At 48.3% G+C, this 18543-nt stretch overlaps 1 protein-coding gene across 4 annotated transcripts in view; it reads left to right on the top strand.

Moving 5' to 3' along the window:
• Positions 1–18543, top strand: part of Rai1 (retinoic acid induced 1) — a 98619-nt gene that overhangs the window by 16649 nt on the left and 63427 nt on the right. For 2 of the 4 annotated variants that reach the window (XM_041664833.1, XM_041664834.1), the window contains one exon: positions 18285–18414. The exons of 1 other annotated variant lie outside the window; for it this stretch is intronic. The gene's annotated coding sequence lies outside the window, so the exon portion shown is untranslated. Of the gene's footprint in view, positions 1–17823; positions 17879–18284; positions 18415–18543 lie in introns of those variants that run through there. One more of the 4 variants, XM_041664835.1, reaches the window with a different exon arrangement.

The following is an 18543-nucleotide window of genomic DNA, read 5'->3' as shown; positions in this document are numbered from 1 at the left end:
AATGTATCGTGTGCGCAATAAATGTGCCTGGATGACTAGGGCAGTGAGCAATGCACATTCCCTCTCAACCTCCCATCCCAGGAATTGGGTAGCCATTAAATAAACTCAACAACTCAGGGCTTCCAGGCAGAGGAGGGCTCTCTGGACATTGAGGAGGGTTCACTTCTCGTCCACTAGGCTATCTGCTTCTGGAGGATGGTTGCCCATGGAGGTACTGTGGGTGGGGATGCTTTTTGATCAAGCTCCTAGACATGTGAAGAGCTGTTTGAATGCATGCTTGCAACAGCTGGAGCAAGGACCTGCCTCCTAACTTCTGTGGTAGGGGGCACAGCTTCAGTTCAGAAAGCTGTGAGCTGTGCTTCTGGCACTCAGTTAGGGAGACAGTGATTGCTATGACTCCAGTATTTGTTGGGCGCATATATTCATGCTAAAGACACATAGGTGCTAGGATTTTTTAAGATCATCGAGTTGAGTCTTGTGTCTTGTATTTTTCTTTTTTTCTTATATTTATTTATTATGTATACAGCATTCCTTCTATGTATGTCTGCAGGCCAGAAGAGGGCACCAGACCCCATTACAGTTGGTTGTGAGCCACCATATGGTTGCTGAGAATTGAACTCAGGATCTTTGGAAGAACAGTCAGTGCTCTTAATCTCTGACCCATCTCTCCAGCCCCTTGTATTTTTCTTATTACATTTTATTTGTTGTGTGTGTATGTGCGCGCACATGCATGCATATGTGTGGAAGCTAGAGGATAACCAGTGAGAGATGGGTCTCTTCTACTATGGGGGTTCTAAGAAGGCATGACAAGCAAGCACTTTTACCCACTGAGCCATCTCAAAGGCTGGGTTATTTAAATTCCAGTGACAGTTTTCTTTGCTCCTTGCTGCTCCCTAGACCCCTTTCACTCATGGCCCTGTGTGGTTTATGGAGGGCCTTAGTTTTTGGAAATCTCTGCATGAAATCTTGGTGTGGACTCATATCTTTGTGTCTGGCCTCCCTGGCAGAGCTGTTCCTGGAAGCACTGAATTGGCCAGCAGCCAGCCTAGCTCCTCAGAACACATGGAACAGGGTTAGTAGACCCGGTCTGGGTAGGCTGTTGTATCCAAGCTTGGTGGTGGAAACCAAGGGCTGGCCAGCAGTGGGTTGTGTAGGGACCTGGAATTAGCTGGAGAAGGTTCATGTTGTTTCTTTCAGGCATTGTGACCTCAGTGTGGCTCTGGGCTGTAGACTTCAACTGTGGGGACATTCTGAATGAGGCCTGAACATTATGCTATTGTGAATATTAAAAGAATCTTTCACTTCAAGTCCTCTGTTCCATATCTAGGCCATAGGAGCTTCCAGTAAATTCTTCTGCTTCTGTATGATATGGTGGGAGGTAGTACAGTTAGGACTGTATTTGCTCAGGGGCATGTGGCTTGTTCTGGCCTTGTCAAGCAAAAATACTTCATAGCTAGGGTGTGGGATTCCTTCTCTCAAAGGTCTTGGCTACTGCACAGTGAGAGAGATCCTCTTTACCACCCTAGTGGATATGGATTTGGTTTTGAACCCTTGAGCTTTGGAAGGGTGGGTCTGTAGTTCTTCATCCCTTCCCACCCCCAGGGCTTTACTATATAATTCTGGCTGTCCTGGAACTCACAGAAATCTGCCTGCTTCTCTGCCTCCAGAGTGCTGGGATTAAAGGCCTGTGTCAAAACACCAGATACCACCTATTTTTTGAGACAAGGTTTCTCATTTAACCTGGTGCTTGCTGAATAGGCTAGGTTGGCTGGCCAGCAAGCTCATGGGATCTTATCTCTCTCTTTCAGCTCTGGGATTACAAGCATGTGCCACCATAACTGGCTTATTACATGCATGCTAGGGATCCAAATTTAGGCCCTCATGCTTGCAAGCAAACACTTTAATCATTAACAGGTCTTCTTAGCCCAGGCATCTTAATTTTTCTGCCATTGTTTTTGATAAACTATCTGAAAAAAAAAAACAACTTAAGGAGAAAAAGTTTAATCTGACTTACTATTCATGACTTCCCCATCATGAGCAGCTAGTCACATCCTAGCCATGGTTAAGAAGTAGAAAGCAGCATGGTGGCACACACCTAAACCAGAGGCAGGCTGATTTCTGTGAGCTCAAGGTCAACATAGAGACTACTAGTCCATCCAGTGCTGCTTAGTGAGACCCTGTCTCAACAAACACACACACAGAGCACAGCAGAGAGCAGTGCATGTATGTTCATTTCCCCTTCTACTCTATACAGTCCAGGCTCCCCTGTCTGGGAAAGCCTCATCCACAGTTAAAGATGGGTGTTCCTAAATGAGTTGCTCGGAGGCCTACCTCTCAAGTGATTCTATGTGTGAGTGCCCTGCATGTGTGTGTACCTGTGTACCTGAAGAGGACATCAGATCCCAGTGTTCTTAACCACTGAGCCATCTCTCCAGCCCTCAACAGTAAACACTAGCCATCACTCTAGAGTCTCACTTTTTACTCTAGGCTGGCCTACACCGCAGTCCTTCTGCAGTCTCCTGAATGCTGGGATTATAAGTATGAGTCACCGCACCTGACTAGTAGAGATTGAACCCAGGGCCTAAAACTGCTAGGGAATCTCTCTACCACTGAAAAGCATCTCTAGCCCTTTTTTAGTTTTTTGTTTGTTTTTGAGACAGGGTCTCATTATGTAGCCCTGGTTTTCCTGGAACTTACAATGTAGACCAGGCTTTCCTTGAACTCACAGAGATTCACCTGCTTTATGCCTCCCAAGTGCTGGGATTAAAGGTGTGCACACTACACCCCACTCTTTTTTTTTACTTTTTATTTTGAAATGGTCTCACTCTAGCACAGGTTGGGCTTGAATTTGTGATCCTTCTGCCTTGATCTCCTGAATAGTTGAGATTACAGGCCTGTGCAACCTGGTCCGGCTAAGCTTTGGACATTTTGTTTCAGCAGCATAACATATACCCATCCTGACTGATAGACCTCTCCCTACCTCTGAATTTGATCCCCCAAGGCCTTATGGTCTACACAGGGGATAGGGAACTTGCTGAGGAATAGAACTTTACTGGGAACTTCTTTCTAGAACCTTAGACTGGTTCTTTTATTATGCTCGCTTTCTTACTAATTTGTTTCTGTTGTTTATTTTTTTAAAAAATGGTCTGGTGGGGTTGGAGAGATGTTTGCTGTTAAAGAATGAGGACCTGAATTCATGTTCAATATCCACTTAAAAGCCAGCTGTGGTCTCACACATGACTGTATCCCCAGCACTGGGGATTGATGAGACAGTGAATTGCTGGGCCTTGCTGGCTACTAGCATAGTGGAAAAACACGAGTTCCAGGTTCAGTGAGAGAGCTTGCCTCAAAGGGACAAGGTGGAGAGTGATAGAGGAGGACAGCAGATGTGTCCTGGCTTCCAGGTGCTCATGTGCACATACACCACACACATGTCTCATAAACACATATGCACGCACACAAGACTAAACTGTCATGTAAACACCTATTTCAGAAGCCCCAAGATCCCAAAGGACAACAGGGGAGCTGCAGATATGGAGTATCTGCATGGCCAGAGAGTGGACATGCATTCACAGAGCAGTGGAAGGAAAGAATGGTTTCCAGAGGAAGGGTGTGTTTGGGAAGAGGTCTCTGGCAGGAGGCACCAGATTATTGGACCTGGCCAATAAAGATGGGCTAGGTGACAGACAGTAGGCTGAAGGGGGACTTTGGTTTTTGGTTCATGGTTGTGGAACATCAGTTCCCTGGGTTGAAGGCAAGGAGCGTATGCTGATGTAGAAGATAAGGTAGCAGACTGGGCCCAGACCACAGGAGAAGATCCCTGGGTGCATAGTGCCATAGGTGAATGTAGAATCTGAGAGCTGAGGGCCTGAGCAATGTCCTGGCTGACACCATGGTGTGGGTTGAATATCATAGGACAGTGAGGACCAGCTAACACCTATCAGCAAACCCCTATTTGAGAGGCTTATGCTGGAAGAGGGTCCACATTCCTTTCCTCCATCTCAGGAGACTTCAAAGACTACCTCACAATAAGGCTTTCTTGTCTTGAGTGACAGGGCTGTGATTCACCCATCAAATGCTTGTGGGGCTGTGGCCTACTGCACAGGGGTGGGATATACTCTGTGGCTTGGTGGAGTTTCTGACAGGGTGGTGGGGATACCATGAAGTAGATAGTGAACAAGCTAGTTGAGAATAGTACAGAGCATATCAGAAGGGCAGAAACAGGAATAAAAATGAGAGCAGAGAGGGGCTTGGGAACATTCAACCTACAATGGTTGAAATTAGGGAGTCAGGGAAGGTATACTGACGTAGCAGCAGGTGAGCTGGAACTTCCAGCAAGAAGTAGTGATCAGGGAAGAGCAGTGCAGGGGACAGCAATGCAAAAGCTCTGAGCTGGGAGTTTGCTTTGCTAATTGCAGTTTGGGGAAGAGCAAAGAGATAGTGTGGCCAGAAGGAGTGAGAGAGCTGAGCCGCCTGGGGAGCTCCAGGTTCCCTGAGGACTTGAACAAGTTACATTTCATGATGCAGTTCATTAGAGGCTCTGGAGGCCATAGGCACAGAGGTTGGGCCCCCATTAACATCTGCAATAAATATGTAGGGGATGTCCCTGGCTTCTCAGGCCCTGGCTATTCTCACTTGACACAGGTTGAGAGCCACAAGCAGAAGGTTACTGGGGGAAGGTGCAGGGAGCCCATGACTGATTCCCAGCCAGTTCCCATACTCCCACAATACCCTGGGATCACCATGTGACAATGCTGGCTGATGGGAAAGCCTGTGTGCTAGCACCCTGCTAAGAAGTCCTGAGCAGGTGGTAGCTGCATCAGGGGAGAATAGGTTAGACTCAGAGAGCAGAGACTAAGTGGTCTCTTGGCCTTGAGACAGATACAGGCCTCCCTCTCTATGCCTTAACCTATTAAACAGCTGGTACCTGAACAGTGTGCCCCTTGGGCCTACCACAGACTTGCCCTTTCATTTCAGAGGTAGAGAAACTGAGGCAAGAAAGTGGCCACAGGCTGCTTTGAAGATACAAGGGCAACACTGGCCTCATCAGAGATAGAGCCTCCATGGGAACCTTTGCATCTCATAGACATAGACCTTTGTGGTCATTTTCTTCAGAGACCCAGAGAGGGCTAAGGTCTCCTAGGCCACTCAGCAAGTTCTTTGTTCACAATGGCCAGCCAGGGCCAGGTGTAGTTAGTTGTACATGTCTTTAATCCTGCAGGAACCAGTGTATCTCTGTTGTTTCGAGGTCAGTCGGAGTCTGCATAGTGAGTTCCAAGTCAGGGTTACATTGTATGACTCTGGAAAAAAAAAGAAAAGCCAGCCTGCTGCTCAAGCTCTCCCAGGGAGCCCCGTGTACATGGGGGCAGGAGGGGTCTTATTTCTTTCTTCTCCCCACCCCCTCCCCAGATCCCTTCTCTCCATCACACGGTTTGTTTGGATAATGACACAGGAATGCAGCAAAAGCCTGACTGTGGTGTACTGGAAACCGCTCTAGGGGAAACAAGGCTGGGGGAGGGGTCTGAGAGGCCTAGGACAGGGAGCCCTGGGCTGAAAGGAGGCCCTCCTTCCCAATGCTGTTCTACAGCAGCTCATCTGGGTTCCAGCCCTTGTCCTTCCAGGCCTGTTTCCTCACTGCCACACAACCGCAGGGTAGGCATCCTTGTACCCTGATACACATTGGGCAACCAACAAGCACCTGTTGTGAACCAGACAGACCTTCCTTCCTCCTGGCCCAGTGCAGATGTAGCTTACTACCACACAGTAGGGCCTGCTGCTATGCTCTGCTAGAGGTCAGGCTGGGATGGAGGAGGCCTGTCACCTGTCCCCTCTCACAGAGCACATATTCAGCTGTCGTTCTCAGGTATGACCTTTGAAACCATGGGATGAAAAAAGAACTGCTGCTTCTGGCAGCAGAGCTTAGTATGCCTGGGAAGGCCCATTAGCTGGAGAGCATCTAGGACTGGTGATGGAAGGGGCCATTGGGCAACACTGGGCAGCAGCAGCCATAGGGGAAACACTGGTTTCCCTAGAATTCACTGTCTCCCAGGCCACCCTTTCAAGGCCTACTGATGGTGGTCCTGCAAGTGTATATCCCCATGTGACCACACCCATGCTTTCTGTGGAAATGAAGTTTGGATTTTAGGTGCTCTCTCCTCACTCAAAAAGGCCATCTCGAGTAATAAAATGCAGATTGTGGCTGGAGATGCCATGTGTCTGCAGGTGGAGGACTGCCAGTGTCCAGTGTCTGGATGCTTAGATTTTTCATGGACTTCTAGCATGTTGCATATTTTATTGGAAACTGCCCAGTTACCAGGCCAAGCTGCAACTCCATGGTAGGTGCTGAGGACATCAGTGAGTGAGATAGTGTTCCTTAGGGCTTCTATTTCAGCTAGAGAGAAGGTACCAGACAGTGTCAAGTGGTGAGTGTTTCAAAGAAAAAGCAGACCTGCTAAGAGTATACTCCAGGCGAAGGGAAGCCATCACAGAGGCCCTGAGGGACTTACACTGGTGTGTGCAAGGCACAAGGAGGCTAGTGTATCTGGAGCAGGGGAAACTGGCAGACAATGGGAGGAGGAGAAGCCACTGTACATTCCAAGTTCAGTATCTGTACTTGACAAGCATGGAGGAGGTGACAATGGATCCCTACCATCCTGGCCTCCCCAGCTCTGGCAGTACCGCACAAGCAGAGTGCATAACATATAGGGGATGGGGACCATGGAAGGTTCTGAATAAGCAGAAAGAGGGTATGACTTCTGTTAAGTAGGCTGTGTGGCTGCCATAAAGTCTGTAAAAGGGCACGGAGGTGAAGGAGTGCCTCTACACTAATAGTAGGGCTGGAGAGTGGTATTCCTACGACTGAGTGAACTGTGGGGTAAAATCTCTCCTTGGATCAGGTATTGTGCATGCCTATCATCTTGGCTTTCAGGAAACTGAACATGGAGGAGAATTAGGAGGTCATAGTCCTTAGCTGCATAATAAGTGTGAGGCCAGTCCTGACTGCATGAGACTTTTTTTTGGGGGGGGGTTCCCCCAAACTAACCAATGAACAAACAGAAAGAACCAAACCCCCTGTACTTGTAAACATCAAGCATAAGTAAAGCCTTGGGGACTATAGAAATAGTTACTATATAATGCTTGGTGGAAAAAGGAATTGAAAAGCATACATCAAAAATACTAATGCTGAAGTCAGGTGTGGTAGCACTCTTAGGAGATTAAGGTCAGCTTGGTTTACACAGTGACCCAGGACAGCCAGGGCTATGTAGAGAGATGTGTCTCAAAAAACCCAAATACTCAAAACAAAACAGAAACCAAAAGCCAACAGTACTGTGCCCAGGTGTGGGTGGCACACGCCTTTAATCCTGGCACTTGGGAGGCAGAGGCAGGCTATCTTTGCATTCCAGGCCAACCAAGGTCTCATAGTGAGATCTTAAACAAACAAAACATCAATAATGGATGTGAAAGGCCAGAGAAACGTCTAGAAAAACATGATAGGATGGTTTTGCTCATGACCTCACATCTACTATGGTAGACTGCTTAAGACCAGTGCAAGATCAAGCCATTTGATATTCTAGTATGGAAGGGGAAGAGAGGCTCATGAGCTCCCACCCCTAACTGAGGAGCTTCTGGAGGAAGGAGATTCGGTATGGTTCCACACCCATGAATATATGCTTAGCATACATTTGACTCTATTGGTTATTTAAAAAAAAAAAAAAGTTGAGCTGGAGAGATGGCTCAGAGGTTAAGAGCACTGCCTGCTCTACCAAAGGTCCTGAGTTCAATTCCCAGCAACCATATGGTGACTCACAACCATCTGTAATGGGGTCTGGTGCCCTCTTCTGGCCTGCAGGCATACACACAGACAGAATATTGTATACATAATAAATAAATATTTTTTAAAAAAAGTTGGGAGGGAATAAGGAGATAGGGATGAATCTTGGCAGAATTAGGAAGAGAAATGAGATGAATATGATTAAAACACATTTAAGAAATCCTCAAAAATTAATAATACTTTTAAAAGACTAAAACAAAGGAACAAAGAAGGTTAAAATTAATGGGTTCAAGTGTATCTGACTTTGCACTGATAATGCTCTAATTTTATGTATGTATTTGTCACTGCATATACAAGATTTTAAGTAAATTCCATCGAAAGACAGAAAGAGAAAGAAAGGTCCAGAGCTGGCAAGTGTATGGAGTGTGATGACCATGGGCTGGGGAGGGAGGGACCTGGACTAGCAGCAGCAGCATTCTGAAAGGAGGTGGTAGGAGCAGTTGAGCAGCTCAGGATGAAACAAGCCCCTCTTGACTTGTGCATTTTATTTGAAGTGTTGGAGATCAAACCCAGAATCTCATGCAGACTGCACAAATGTTCTTTCGCTGTTATATCCCAGCCCTTAAAGAAGTGAGGTTTCTAACATGTGAACTATACCTCAGTTGAAGGCATTTTAGTGATGAAAATTTCTAATTCAAATTGAAGTATGTAGAAGAAATGACTAGAAAGAGTTGACAGAAACTCATGGAGTGAGGGAAGCTTGGAACTTTTGTTTTCTTTCTACTTTTTTGTACTTCTTTCTTTAAAAAACAAAATTAAAAGTAGGTATTCCTTTATAAAAGTAACTATTCTGTGGCTTCTCATCCAGTCCTGCTGTGTGAGGTCCTGGAGCAGCAGTGCTTGCTCTGGCCCAGTTCCGGCCTTCTGGAATCCACTCCTGCCCATGTGGCCCTGTCGGAGTCCCAAGGCCCTGGCTGCCATCAGTCCTCTCTGATAGTGCCCAGCTTCTGGCAGCTGCAGCCTTCTCTGCTTACATGGCTACCTCCACAGGCCACTCACACCACAGTTGCTGCTCGCACCTTCCATTTCTGGGCAGCTCTGCCAGTAAGCAGACTCTTCCTTATTTGGAGGTAGAATCTCACCCTGGCTGCCACCTTTCTCAGCTTGAGCCCCTTTGAACCCCAGTTTCTGGCCTGATCAAAGGGCCTCCATTGGCCATTTGAAAAGAAAGACACTGTAGCCCAGACCACGTGTTGGTGGTCACTCAGCATTGGGACCAAGTAGTGGAGCTTTTGACTTGAAAGCACAGTTAAACAGGATTTCCAAAGTCAGTGTTAAGACCATCACCACAAAACTGGAATTCAATATTGAGCTCAAATGGAAGACTGAGATCTCATAGAGCAGGAGGAAATGACGGTTGTCAGTAGTGACATTTATTGAGGTCTCATGCCATGGCAAACCCCATGGGGACTAATTTCTATTAATTCTTTACATGAAGAATTCCCTGCCATTTTTCCCATTTTAAAGGTAAAGAAACTGAGGTTTAGGAACACAATGAACTTCAGTTTCCACACTAACATATTTGGAAAATTATATTAACTTTTCATTACTATAACATGATACTTGAGATGGGCTACTTTAATAGAGGCTTGGTTTGGACTACAGTTTTGGACTCATGGGAAGTATGGGTCCAAACAGCACTGCACAGGCCCTGGTGTATCATAGGATGGTGGCAGCATGTATATCTCTGGCTCTGGTCTTTCTTATCTCTCTAAAAGCCATCAGGACGCAACCATGAGATTTTTATTCCATTGATCTAATCAAACCTAACATTTCTCAAAAGGCTCCACCTCCAAATGCCACAGTGGATTAAGTTTCTATTTCCTCATGGATTTGTCAGGTGTCTTAGTTACTGTGTAGAGACACCATGACCAAGGTAACTTATAGAAGAGCTTACTAGGGGCTTTCTTGCAGTTTCAGAGGGTGAGTCCGTGACCATCGTGGTGGATAGCATGGCATCCAGCAGATAGGCATGGCACTGGGCCAGTAGCTGAGTGGTTCCATCTGATCTATAAGCATAAGGCTAATTTGGGAATGGTGTGGGTTTTTGAAACCTCAAAGCCCATCTCTAGTGACACACCTCTTTCAACAAGGCTACACATCCCAATCTTTCCCAAATAGTTCTACTTACTGGGGATCAAACATTTAAATATATGAGCCTGTGGGGATCATGCTCCTTCAAAACATCACAACCGAAGACTTCAGGGGGTAAATTCCTTCATGAGTTGGGAGGAAATCAACTATATTCAAACCAAAGGCCCACCAACAAACAGCCTGAGTGAGAGACAGGCCTGGGAGAAACATGGCTGGCAGACTTGGTTATCAACCCTGCCCATTCTGCAGGTAAGGGTCTGGGATCTCTATTCTCACCTCTTCTCAGAAGCATCACCAGCATTTAGAAAGAGATAGCAGTGCCACCATATTTTTGGCCTTCACGGGACAGACCATGCTTTATGTTCTGAGACTTTGGTGCCTTCGGTGAATGGCTTAGCCTCCCAGTTACCTAGACCTATGTCTCTCTTTTACTTTCCAAGCTGCAGCTTCAACATTTCTCTAGAGGACTCTGAGCATATGCCTCAAAAGATTGCTGTGAGGTCCTATGGGGGAATGTCTGGCAGAATGGGAAACTGGCTCTGCATATCACCCTTCCTTTAAAAAAAAATGATCACACTTGTACCATGGCAGTCAGTTCTCTCATTCCACCTTGTGTATCCTGGGATTGAACCCAGGTCTGAAGGCTTGGTAGCAGACACGTTTACTTGCTGAGCCATCTCACTGACCTCAACTACCTTTCCTTTGAATTCAACGCAGGTGATTCTGGGAGGAAGCTAAGCTGGGCAGAAAACTGGAGCAACAGACATTCCGATAACTTCCTCCTCTTCCCAGATTTGTGGAAGATATTCATACAGCTAACTATGAAAGTCCTCCTCAGGAACTCTCTCTGGCCTTTCAGGGACAAGTTCTTTTTATGGTACTGGGAACTGAACCCAGGGCTTTGAGCATACTAAACCAAGGGTCAGGTTTCTGTGTTTGTTGTTTGGTTGTTTCCAACACAGCCTTGCAGTATAATCTATACTGACCTAGAACTGGCAAGCCTCCTGCCTCTACCTTCTGAAGGCTGAGATGACAGGCCACATCAGGGTCAGTTTTGATTAGAACAGCCATCTTTCCTTCCTAGGTGTAATCTAGATCTCTGCAGGTTCAGGTAGCTCTCCAGCCTAGTCCTAGACACAGGCTCTGTGGGTATTCTTCCCTGTGCCCTTGTTCTCCCAGTCTCCCATAGTCCTCACTGCCCCGGAGCCAAGAGAAGTCCATGGGCAGCATTCCTATTGCCACATATCAAAGAAAGCTGGAGGGCCTGAGCTTTCTAGAGATACCCAAAAGTTAAGGAGCTCTGATCCTGGGAGTGGCAGTGTGAAGGCAGATGGTTCACACCTGTGTATATATAAGGTACACCCTTCCTTACATTAGAGGAGTTTGCATGTCCAGAATGTGCACATGTCATATTTATTTTATTTACTGACAGAGACTCACTTTATAGTCCAGACTGGCCTCAGACTTGTAGCAGTCTTCCTGCCTTGGCCTCCTAAGTGCTGCAATTGCACTGGTATGCCACCACACCACGCTGCTGCTTTGTTTTGTTTTTATGTGTCATATTTAGGTAGACTCCTGTACATATCTCTGTATATCCAAATGTCTCCACCTCTGAACCTTCTTTCAGCCTGCTACTGTTTGACATGGCTGGCCCTCAGCCCTCTAACCCTCTGTGAGTTGAGTCTGACTATACCATTTCTTTAATCCTTTCCAAGTCTTCTCCCTACCAAAGAAAGAAAAAAGTCTGTGACTGTTAGGCCTCAGAAGGCATGGCCAGGACCTGGCCTACCATCCCAGACTTGGGCTTTCCTCGGTTTCCTGGGCCCTGAAGAAGAGGTAAAGGAAGGCATCACCATTGTTTTCATTCTTTGGCACCTGGGCTGAGTGGCATTCAGGTGAGGGGCAGTTATTGTGGCAGCCCAACCTAACTCAAGCCAGGTGGTGTGTGTATACATGCTGGCTTCTGAGCAGCCATTTGTACATGGGTTTTGACAGCACCTCTCCAATATAGGCACTCAGCTTTTCTTCTGGAAGCCTCCAGATTTATTATTTAGGGATCAGAACCTGCAGGTGAGGCCTAGAGGAGAAGGAAGAAGCTCTTTGGGCTTTGGGGGAAAAATAGGAGTTTTGGACAGCTGGAAAGGAAGACTAGCAAAGTGAGGAAGGAAAGAGTGAGAGCCAATGAAAGGTAGAGGAAGGCAGAGCAGAGAGAGAAGGGCTGACAGAACCATGGCGTAAGTGCCAGAGTGGCGGCCTCAAGGGTGGGCAGGGTCTCCTCTGTCTTACCTAAGCAGTAGGCCTCTTTTGAATTCTCTACACATCCTCAGGTCTGGGTTCCAAGCTAATCTACTGCCATAGCTCTGCTTCCCTATTTACCTGCGCCAGGTATGGTTAACATGCTGGGGAGACAGCAGTGAGCATGGGAGTGGTGTAGGCATACTCTGCCAGCCTGTGCCTTACTGTCCACATTAGAACCCTCTAATGTGGTAAAGGCATATGTGGCCTGGCGAGGCTATCCTCTGGGTCTAGCCATGGGTGACAGCCCAGATGGCCGCCTCCTTTACTTCTGGGCCTCTGTGGAGCCTGCTGGAAGTTCACTTAGGCCTGTGATAAAAGAAAAGTTAAGCAGCTGCACCCTGGAAGCACTGCTGAGACCCTAAATGGAAACATTAGCTTAGATTACTCAGGAAGTGACTCAGGGGTTCAGAAGTGATGCTTTAGATGCTAGAGTTCTTCAGGGTTAGACTGAAAGTCTGTGTTTTAGGATCTGCCCCGTATGAGCCTAGATTGACACTGGCTGCCCCTCGTGACCTCAGCAAGCTAGTGAGGAAGGTTGGATAGGCTGGCAGATGGTAAAGAGACCACAGGAAGATCAGAGTCGGCTGAGAGGGAAGGCTGCTGAAGAGAGCCTGCTCTAGGGTGATACCTGCTTTTTTTACTTACATCAGAGATCCCAGCCCAGGGCAGAGGCAGAAATACATTTATGTCCCTAAGTAGAAGCAGTGGTCATCTGGGCATCCTTCTGCTTGCTTTTGCCAGCACCAACCCTAGGTACCCAGCTGTTTTTCTGATCCTCAGTCTCAGCCTGTGGCATCTGGGGAGGAAGGTAGGCTGGGAACTACATGAACTGTTTGAAAATGTCTCACAAACTAGGAATTGGGATGCCCACATTCCCAGTGGCATCACCACCAGTTGAGATTCAAAGTTCTTTGCTTTCAAAGAGAAACATGTTCTCTGTTCTCCTCCCCTAGGGAGTGCTAGCAGCAGAGGGTTCTAATGTGGACAGTAAGGCACAGGCTGGCAGCGTATGCCTACACCACTCCCATGCTCACTGCTGTCTCCTCAGCATGTTAACCATACCTGGCACAGGTAAATAGTGAAGCAGACCTATGGCAGTAGATTAGCTTGGTTGGTTTGAGAATACATTAGACCCACAAGGAGGGACGTCTAACAGCTGACCTGGGTTGATACACTCATAAAATGATACTGAGGCTCAGAGGTGGGAAGGTAACAGGTTATCCATGTTGGACCCAGGCAGAAGATTATTCATTCATAGGACAGTCAATGACTGCACAGAGAGCAGATCCTTGAACACAGTAGGTCCTCAGCACTTAGCTGCCAAACCTTAGCCACCTGGAAGTTACAAGGGCATCATTTGGACGTTACTGACGCAGTCCCTGAAATGGAGAGGCTATACAGAGATTGGAAATTGCTACCCCTTCTCAAAATATATGCAGAACACATGTAAAACTCCAGAGAAACAAACAGTAAAACATCAGGCTGACTTCTGAGCCCAGTCTTGCAGACTTGTAGCCTGCAGCTATCAGCCCAGGGCTGTTTTGCACTTGACTTCTGAATCTTATGACAGCTACTTATCTTGGTTGTGTGGGTGTTCTCTTCTTGTGTCTGCGGAAGTGTCCCTTGGCTAACCTTATCCCTGGTGGTCTTGTCCTTTGTGCCACGTCCCTGTACCCCACTGTCCCAGACTTCTCTGTGCTCCTGCTTAAGTTCTCAGCCTTTCCACTGCTTTCTAGCTTCCCTTTCAGTGTGCAATAAAGCAGCTGTTCAGATAGCCATAGGCAACTGTGAGGCTGGCTGGTCAGGAGCTACCAGGAGGTTGCCAGCTCAGTAGGGTCTGCCACTCTGCTGTCCCTAGCCAGGACTCACTTAGTGGGAGGTGGAGTCTAAGGCAGGGGACACAGGAAACTCTCCTGCTGTGCAGCCTTACACTTGGCCACCCCTTGCATGAAAGTGATTTGTGCTGCAGGCCAGTGCTGCCTGCTACCACACAGAACCCTGTCAGCAGAATCTTAGGGAACAAGCCAGAGGGTGGACTCATGCAATTTTATTTTATTTTTGGTTTAGTTTCCCTCACCTCCACCCCCAACAGAGTTTCTCTGTGTAGCCTTGGCTATCTTGGAATTCACTCTGTAGACCAGACTGTCCTCAAACTCACAAGATCCTCCTGCCTCTGCCTCCCAAGTGCTGGGATTAAAGATGTGCGCCACCACTGCCTGGCCCTCATGTAGTTTTAAATGTGAGTCTTGACTGTCACTTTATAAATACACACTGAGTTGTGAATACCACATGCCAGATACTGCACCAGGCAGAAGTGAATACAGCCTCTCTTGACCTTTCTAGTTGGGAACTCCACTGAGTAAAGAGAGGCCTAGACCAAATAAGTACTCCTCTTTTCTTGGGGACAACTCACCAACCACTACCTCATTCCTTTAGATCTTTAGGGATTCTGAAGAGTACTTCTGGCTAGGTGAGTTATGTAGCCTGACTGAACTCCAAGTTTCTGCATACACACAGACACACACACCCCGCCTCCAGTCTAAGTGGTTATAAGTTCCTAGAGAAGCCCTGGGCTGAATCAAGGTCACAGATGGAGGGCCTGGTATAGCCTCACTCACCATCATTCATCACTAAATACTTACTGAATGTCTATCAGGCACCAACCTAGCAATGGAGGACACACCAAGGAACAACCAGGAAAGCCACCTACGAAACAAACAGGAAAATTACATGCCACTTAGAAGTGGGAAAGTGTTCCAGGCAGAGGGACCAGCATGTACAGTAAGAAGGGGCATCACAAAGAGGCCAGAGGGTAGGATATGACATCAGGAAATTCATAAGGGCCTGTGTGAAGGTACCATCAGCCACCGGGAACACTGAAGAATCAGGCTAGCAGGGAGGGGGATTGGAGAGGTGACTCAGCCAGAGGACCTGGATTTGGTTTCTAGCACACACGTGGTGGTTTGAAACCTTCTGTAACTCCAGTTCCAAAGGAAATCCAACACCCTCTTCTTATCTGCATAGGCACCAGGCATACTCATGGTACACAGACATATATGCAGGCAAAACACCCATATGCATAAAATAAAATTTAAATTTCTTATTTTATGTGTATGAGGTTTTTGCCTCTGTGTATGTATGTGCACCACATGAATGTCTGGCACTCGAAAGAGACCAGAAGAGGGTGTCTGACCCTTGGAACTGGAGTTACAGATGGTAATGGGCCTCCATATGGGTGCTGGGAATTGAACACCCTCAGCCCCACTGAAGAGCAGTCAGTACATTTAACTTCTGGGTCATCTCTCCTGTCTCTTCCTCCCTTAAATTGTTTTTTAATTACGAAAATAAAATTTAAGAGGCAAGGAAGAAAGTGAGCCTCAGCCCATATTACCATCTCTGTGCACATCTTGCAGGCTTGGCTTTGCAAGTGATTGCATAGAGGAGGTAGGTAAGTCAGGAAGTGCTGTTGGTGGTTCCCAGCATGGATCTGTGGTATCACCACACTTGATGGTCCCCACAGTAAGCCTTATGGTTCATAACTCCAGGTCATTGAAGACCAGCACTAAGTGTCCATTAGTGCATTTCAAAGCTGGCGAGACTGGACCTTATTCTTCAAGTTTCATCCTTGGCAAAGCTCTGCTCTTCAGGTGACTAAGGAGGTCCCTTATTGCATAGTAGGGCCAGAGGAAACTCAGAAATACCAAGCATGGCTGCAAATGCTGATTCCCAGTAAAGAGAACAACCTGTACAGGGCTCTGGACAATCACTTGAATAAGGAAATCTGGTTTGTTGTTTCTTTTTGTCTGAGAGAGGGTCTCAAGTATTGCAGCCTGGCCTCAAACTTGCAATATAGCAGATGGCCTTGAATTCCTGCCTCTATCCCCCAAGTGCTGGGATTCCAAGTCAGTCCCTTTATGCCCAACTTGGAATCTGTTTTTTTTTTTTTTTTGTTTTTTTTGTTTTTTTTTTGGTTTTTCGAGACAGGGTTTCTCTGTGGTTTTGGAGCCTGTTCTGGAACTAGCTCTTGTAGACCAGGCTGGTCTCGAACTCACAGAGATCCGCCTGCCTCTGCCTCCCAAGTGCTGGGATTAAAGTGGTGCGCCATCTGTTTTAAAGCATCTTCCCATTCCAATGGCAGGCTTGCGTTGACTTTCAGGACAAGGACCAGGAGGCACAACAATGGTGTCATACACTCCTTCCTAGGCTTTACCAGGTTGTAGGGAGAGCTGGGGAGAAACAGCATCACCTCCCGCTAGCTTAATTGGCATACCACCATGAGCAGGGTGGGGTGAGAAGGGGAATGGAGACTTCAGTAGGTGCAGGGTAGTCTTTAGACTACTGACCCCAAGTGCAGAAAAGGTAGCTCCTTTCCATAGAGCAGGATAGGTGCCTCCTGAGGAGGAAGAGAAGGTGTGGGGGAGTGGGACCCGGGTAATCTTGGCTTGGAAAACCTGGATGGGTACCTGAATAGATGTACAGATGCATAAATGAATGGATGGATAGATAGGAGTGGATGAGTGGATGGCTGCCTGGGCAGGGAGTGGCTTGGAAAAGGACTGGCTAGCAAAACTCTCAGTCCGAGACTATGTGCCGCACTTCCATCATGTTCTAAGGGTCTGCCTTTAGCATGGTGGCAGGCCTACCCACTCCTCCGCACTTATATCATGTTCCAAGGATCTGCCTTTTTTTTTTTTTTTTTTTTTTTTTTTTTTGTATGGTGGCAGGCCCACCCTCTCCTCTGAGGGCCAGTCTCGAAAGTCCTAGTCTTCTTTGTCTCATCTTATTTTCTGGCTATCTTCAGGCACTACCTCCCTCGCCTCTTGCTCCCAGGATACCTTAGGCTCTCCCAGTGTCGCCACCCCCCCCAACCCTAAATCTCTAGGTCTGTGGGGTCGGTAAGTGCCAGGATTTCCGAGGTGCATCTCTGGCACAATGAAGGAAAGCTCGTCATGAAGGTCCCCCTCTACCTACCTCTCTACACCTACACACACACACCCACGCATCGTTTTGTGCCCCAACCCCAGCACTAGTTGTTCGCACCTTAAACAGCTATTCTGCCACTGTGGATCCTCTAAGGCCTCAGAAGCTGCCTGTCAAGCTTCAGACCCTACGCGATCACAGGCAGCCTAAGATCCTTGCGTGTGGCCAGAGCACGCACAGGCGCAATGTCCGTACTTTTTCAGTCTCGTGGCCCTACACAGCAGCCAGCCCTGTCGCAAACAAGCCCACACGAATACACAACGCCCTCGGAACACAGCCCACGCAGGCAGCCCCGCCCACGCAGTCACACTACCACCTATAAACAATCGCACACAAACACCACCCCCACGCAACCACTGCATCACTCAGTCCCTCTGAGACCTACCAGCATGTTCAGAGGCTGGTTTCTAGTTAATCCCACCCGCCCCCCATCTCCAGCCCGTGACATTCACACGTAGGGCAGAACAGAAATTTATAGCCACACTGATACATGGTCCTGAACGCACAGCCAAGGGCTCACCCGTGGGCTCATAAGTCACTGGAAAAATTATTAAAGCGTTCCCTCCCTTCTAGCTTTGGTACGCGCGCGCGCGCGCACACCACCCCCCTTCCTTCCCCACCCCCACCCCGTCTTTAGGCGCCTAGGAACCTCGCAGCCGTGACCTGGCCTTAGCGGTGAGAGCCGCGGGAGCGTCTCCCCTGCACCCCCTCCTCCCGCTCGCACCCAGTTTACCATTCCTCTTCCCTGCCCCCTCCTTCTCCTCCCCTCCTCCGCGTCTGGGGCGCGGGCTGCGCGCAGCCAAGCCCCCTTGTCGCGTGCCCCTCCCCGCGCGCGCCCTTCGCCCGCATCGTGCTAGCCCAGTGGATGTGGCCACAAGGCCGTCTCTAATTACCTCCTGTCCCCCAGCGGCCGGTGAATAATGGCTACTGAGGGCACTCGCAGGCGCTGCTGAGCAGGAAGCGAGGGACTAGAGAGGCGCGGCGCGCACGGGAGCGCGAAAGAGAGGAGCGAGCCCAGCGCCGCCGCTTGCGGCGCGCAGAGAAAGGAATCGTGTGAGCGCTCACATTTTTTTCTCCCAAGGATCTCATCTGGCTGTCGGGTACTGGAAGAGGCGAGGGGGAGAGCGCACCATAGCAGAGAGACGGCAAGAGAAAAGGGAGACTACGAGACGCGCCGCGTCGGCGCCCCGAGACCCAGGAGGAGCCCGCAGGTATTGTTGGCGGTGGAGCTTTGTGTCTTAGGCGGGCTGCTCCGGGCGAGGGCTCCCAGAATCCCGGCTGGCTACCGCGCTCTGACCTGCAGCGAAGCGGGGCTGCTGATGAGGGTCGCCGCGGGCACC

Source organism: Microtus oregoni, unplaced genomic scaffold, assembly GCF_018167655.1.
Source record: "Microtus oregoni isolate MIOR12 unplaced genomic scaffold, Mior012 000015F_ref0000493, whole genome shotgun sequence".
Classification (NCBI taxonomy): Eukaryota; Metazoa; Chordata; class Mammalia; order Rodentia; family Cricetidae; genus Microtus; species Microtus oregoni.
The sequence above is the reverse complement of the archived record's forward strand: the minus strand, read 5'-3'. Positions and strand labels throughout refer to the sequence as shown.